Here is a 6,000-nt window from a genome sequence, read left to right on the forward strand (position 1 = left end):
CCCTCTTTCAAAATGTCCGAAAGGAGTTCGCAGGGGATTAAAGATTTTATTCAAGTAACTTGAACACCGAGCCAACTTTGGTGATTCAGTAATATTCGCAACCCTTTTAGGAGGCCCTTATGACGAGATAGCGCGAAGCCTGTTTGACCCAACTCTTTATTATGAAAGAACTTTCTGACGCCACCTGTCCGCCGACCGACAAAGGTTGGCCGAGGTTTTCTGGGAAGACAATAAAAAAAGAGGTAGATTGGAGTGGTGAAGGGCTTTTATTCCCCTCTCCCGACAAAAAATAAAAAATAGCTTCTTCTCAGAATGAGAAGAAGACTACCAAAGGGTAAGAATACAAAAAATGGGAAAATAGTGGGTTTTTCACACAAAAGGGAGTCAAGTGGGGGGCGGACACTAAAGAGATAAAGATCGAGACGAGATTAGCGAGCGAAACTCTAGAACTTGTAAGGGCTAGACGCGATCTTTCGTCAAGAATGCTTGCGGTTGAGGAAAATGTATTCCGTAATGAAATTCATGCATTCTCATTAAAGTGATGAGGCCAACGTTAAAGTTGAGGGGAAGCTGCGGGATGGATTTCAGGAAAAGGCAAAGCAATCCAGGGATTTTAAATTATTCCACTCGGATAAGAAGAAATATTGAATTGAAAGTAAAATATGATACTTATTTGAGAGTTTATTCAAAAGAAAACAGAAATATCATTTTTATCATCGCGTTTTTACCAAATATTCAGATTAGTTAAGTTTTATTATGCTTTCCATGGAATCACTTGAACCCATTGGAAAACCGAGAGAAAAACAATTCAAGAATTTTAAATATCTTCCGCCTATTTTATAAATATTTCTCAAAGGTATTTGACCTTTCTGCATCCATGGCCCTCGAATTTGGATCGACCTAGGAACCTGATGAGCCCTTGGGGCCTCTTTAAGGTCCTACATGGTCCATTCTATGCCTCAATCAGTCTGAATCACCCAATTGCCCGACGCCCAATTACTGAAAGAAATTTGATTCTTCCATGCACATTTAATACCCTAGTTTAATTTCATCTTAGCGGTAAAAATCTACAGAAATATTAATTAGAGCATCAATAAAAGTGAACGATGGCTAAAATAATAGACAAACATTCATGCTCTACAAAGGCTAATCGGATTCCCTCAAATAGCGAAACACATTTAGCTGCAAGACTTAAGAGAGGCTTTTTTACTGTTAACATTAATTTTACTCTTTCGTTGTACGTCACATTCAGTCGCGTGAATAATCGAATTGCATTATTATCTGTCTGTATGTCAGGTATAGGTGCCATATGAATCGAAGGACCTCTACAATACTGCATTAAATCTCAATACTTCAGTTCCTATTTCTTTCATGTAAACATACGGGTCACTAATCAAATTTTGTGAAATATTAAGGAAAAGTTTTTATTGGATCGTTGAAGGAAATAATAGGAGCAAATTTTTTAGGGTAAGGAGCTAGGCACTAGCAAATACTGTGTATATATATATATATATATATATATATATATATATATATATATATATATATTTATAAATATATATATTTATATTTTTTATTTATATATATATATATATATATTTATATATATATATATATATATATATATTTATATTTTTTATTTATATATATATATATACAGTATATAATAATATATTATCAGTATATAAGTAATATATATATATATATATATATATATTGTAAAAATATTTAATATGATTCTTGATTTTTCTCTTATTCCTATTCATCGCTTTTTGATATAGTATGTGTGGTGAAATGTAAAAAAATGTGCAATCTGTTTGCAATTTAATATGATTCTTGATTTTTCTCTTATTCCTATTCATCGCTTTTTGATATGTGTGGTGAAATGTAAAAAAATGTGCAATCTGTTTGAGCCGAATGCACCTATACATATTAATTGTAACTCCAATTAGTCAGCATAAACAAATGCGTTCTGCAAACCAGCGTTTAGAGCACTATCAGTTTTGACGAATGGTCACAAATTAGTCCGTGTATTAATTCCTGGTCCTGAATTTATCGCTCATTCTTTCGGTATAATTCCTGCCATACACCACTCAATTCAGAATATTTTAGACTGTAAACGGAAATGTCCGTATTCGACATTTGACAATCCGTATCTCCAATCGTGCACAGAGGCGTTTAACTCATGGACCAATCCGGTTTCAATGGCGCATATTTCACAACCAACCTGTTTCACGACCTTTCCAATCATCTGACCTCGAATATATCGCGACTCGGTAGACGTGCCAAACAGAGCGCAGTAATGGCACTTGCCGCGTCCTTCGCCAACCGCGTATATACGTGCGCAAACCAGCGCAATCATCACTCAGCCAGTCAGTCAAGGCGGCAGGGACGCGGCACGGGGCGTGAATATTCTAACTTCGATGCAGATATGGGAGTAGCATAGGTCCAACATCCCAATAGGAGATGACCAAGGATTGCGGATCGAAGCCAGTCCCCCACCCCCCCTGGTCCCTCCCTCCCTCCCTCCCCTCCACCCCCATCCCCAGCCTCCATCGCCTACTTCTGTGATGCGGGCTACTATGCAGTCGTCCGTTCGTTGGCAGACGCCTCTTCTCTCATTCATGCAGGCACAAGCAGCCACGGGGGGCTTTCCTCGGAAACCAACACGAAGATGAGAGCTACTAGATGCGGCGGCAAAAGAAAGCGTCCCCCAAAGCAACATCAAGTAGAGCCTCCAAGTGGGCGTGATTCAGCCTATGTCGTAATTGGGCCAATGATACGTAGAGCCATGGTCCCGCGTACATTCATCGTCACCGAGGAGGAATTTCCCAAGAATAAGTGGTAGTAATTGGGGGGATTTATGCAGGGGGGGGTGTGCGTGTGTATATATATATATATATATATATATATATATATATATATAAACACTGATTAAGGGTGTGTATATATATGTGTGTGTGTGTGTGTGTGTGCGTGTGTGTGTGTGTGTGTGCGTGTGCGTGGGCGTGTGCGCGTGTGCGCGTGTGCGCGAGTGCGCGAGTGCGCGTGTGCGCGAGTGCGCGAGTGCGCGAGTGCGCGCGAGTGCGCGCGAGTGTGCGCGAGTGTGCGCGCGTGCGTGCGTGCGTGCGTGCGAGTGTGCGCGATATGGAATTTGTGTGACGATCGGTGATCGGTTCATCACCGATCGTCACACAAATTCCATATCCGAAAATGTCATTTTTCACACAAATTTGTAATCATTTTTCAGGATTCGACTAATATGGAATGGAAAGTCCTCGTGGCTCCAGGTGAGCTCAGGAACCATCATAAAATATTATATCCATTGAATTAAGTTTTATACAACTTGAAGGCATTTAGGTGTCATTTTATTTCTAAGATTCATAAAAAAAATCTAAGGAAACTCAAGAACTAAATTTTCATCCAATAATTGGGTTTAAAAGTCGCGCAGTCGTAAGCTTTAGAGACTATTCACAAACATAATTAAATTAATATGTAATAGTTCAGCTTATTTTTTGAAAATTTTAATTGAAGACCATATCCCTCAAATGGAGTTGCAGAAACTGTGAATGTGCAAAGACTTACGAAGAGACCAGGATACTTCAGGGGGTGAGCTAAATGGATTAGTTTACCTTCTGATGTCCAAAATGCTGTGTGCCTCTTTCTTATTGAACGTCACACGCTTCAAGGAGCAGAATAAATGTCTCTGGTGTGCGTATTTACTGGCCACTTGAGCGCCTGGAACCGCCGCCTCAGAGATGTTACGAATGGCAAAGAAGGAAACGTTTATGATCATCCGGCCGAAAAATCCATTTCCATCACAAAGAGATTCCCGGAAGGAAACGGAATACGCAATAAAGTTTTAAAATGCATAGAAACAAAAGAAATGCAAGAATCCTTCTAAATTACAAATTAAAACCGAGCTGAAGATCGTTTTTTTTCAGAATTTGAAGACCACTTTATATTCAAAAGAATTGAGAACTTGCTTCTCAAGGATAAAGACCCTAAATACCCTATCTCATAAATTTTATTTTTATGCCCAAAAAAAGCGCCCATCGATGAGCCAGGGGTCTTAACCTACGCAGGGGTACATATTTAAACCCGAACAAACCGTGATACGATTTTTCTTCTGCTATTCGGCCAAAAAAATATTAGATTCGTAATTCTCCTCCAGCTTCGTCATTTCACAAATTGAGTATACAAAATGTCCGCAGACTGCTGCGTCGGAAAACAAATCCATGGACAAGGAAGACTTAGAATCCCAGAGTTTCGAGTGTCGGGATGCGTCGAACACTGACCAGAAAGTTCCACCTTGCGCCTACGGTTCAATATCCACTTATTTAAGAAATTTGATTAAAAATATGTACGCATTGTTTACCGGCGGAAGCTGTATTATTTATGTAAAATAGTACACGGATGTCTATCCTCAAAAAAATTATCAGGCAATGTATTTCATCTTGAATGTGCAATTAAAAGGGGCGTGGTGACTAAAAATCCTAACATTAGAATCATGGCCAAGGTGAGTTCGAGGAGGAGAGACGAAAGAAGGTTTATCCCGCCTCAATCCTAATTATGTGCATTCTTTCACATAATTGATCCAACGGACGTGACAACCGAACACATGGCAACAGAACTGGAATGGAAACACACTTTGGCTTTGTTGAGTGAGCTCCCAGCATGCATTTCGAACCATGAGGCCAATCCGTTTCAGCCCATCAACCTCACAATACCTGTCCAATACAGAGGTGTGGAAAGGTACGATCCACACATTTTCTCTGGTTTTTGATAACATAATACGCGTATGACAATTAACTCGTTTCAGTGATAACATTGGCGTGGGAGGAAATAAATATAAAACATCTGAATATAAATGTTTCAAAATATGGATACAAAGCTTGAGTAATAATCAAATTCAGGCGCAGGGAGCGAACATTGAAATTATTTCAATTAAAGAACGTCATGAAAAAATTAAAGTATGGGTCAAACCTCTTCCGTATTTGAGCCGGTTAGGGATGTGGCACGGAGAAAATTCACGGAGAAGTGTGATAATTCGTGAAGAGGAGACTGTAGGAATGGTGCGGTGGATAACGCACTGACTTCCCACCGAGAGGGCACGGGTTCAAATCCTGGCAGATATTTTAAGTGGTATCCCGATCCCTTACTTGAGGTGCTCTGTGGGGAGCACTTTGAGTGAGTACGGCGTCCGTCGGCTGGGACGTCAAAATGCATGTGACCCTATGGCGCCTTAAGTTATTAGAGCAGGCTATTGCCGACGCCGGGTTTCTCTCCACCATTCATCTATTCCCATCCATACCTAATGGCGTGAATAACCTTGACTTTCGGTCGCCTCCCATAAGAGCTACCACTGCTATTTCCATAATGAAATAAAACTTTGTCCATACACCACATAAGTCAACGGATCATAATAATATGATTCCACAATACAGAGACAAGAAAACAGAATAAAATCGTCATACAACAAGTAGGAAAATAAAAGCATGACTTTTTTCACTTCGGCATTTAACTGATCCTTAATAGAATCCCTTGCCTTTCGCGATAGACCCTGTTTCAAGATATATTTGGAGGTCGGGTCCGTAGAGGTGCGGACGCCTTCAAATGCCTCGGAGAGGGCGTAGCACTCACCATTTACGTAGTCTGCTGTCTCCTCTGTTCCGGGGATCACGCGGCCCTGCCACTCCCTCCTCTCCGCCCCGCGCCACAATCAATCCCGGGGAACACAACCAATCCGCTCCCCTTCCGGCTCGCGCGAGACGCCTCCTAATTGGCCCGCGGGGCGCACTCGGACCGACCGCCCTTGAGGTGACCTTGCGGCGCCAGTCTCATCCGGGCGCCCCCTTCGTGGACGCTGGCGGCGGCGACCGCGGCCCGCCGTCTTCCCCCCTCTCCACCCCAGTCCCCCTGTCTCCCTTATCTCACTCTCCTCCTCCTCTTGCGCACACCCTCTCCTTTCGCACCGCTTCCGTCGGGGTGCCCCAAATG

At 41.7% G+C, this 6,000-nt stretch overlaps 1 protein-coding gene across 1 annotated transcript in view; it reads right to left on the bottom strand.

Moving 5' to 3' along the window:
* The window catches only part of FMRFaR (FMRFamide Receptor), a 514,845-nt gene extending 509,071 nt beyond the window's left edge, over window positions 1–5,774 (bottom strand). Inside the window, exon 1 of the mRNA XM_071595760.1 lies at window positions 5,644–5,774. The gene's annotated coding sequence lies outside the window, so the exon portion shown is untranslated. The remainder of the gene's footprint in view (window positions 1–5,643) is intronic.
* Window positions 5,775–6,000: the final 226 nt, after the last annotated feature.

Source organism: Hetaerina americana, unplaced genomic scaffold, assembly GCF_022747635.1.
Source record: "Hetaerina americana unplaced genomic scaffold, ioHetAmer1.1.p SCAF_1, whole genome shotgun sequence".
In the NCBI taxonomy this organism is placed as follows: Eukaryota; Metazoa; Arthropoda; class Insecta; order Odonata; family Calopterygidae; genus Hetaerina; species Hetaerina americana.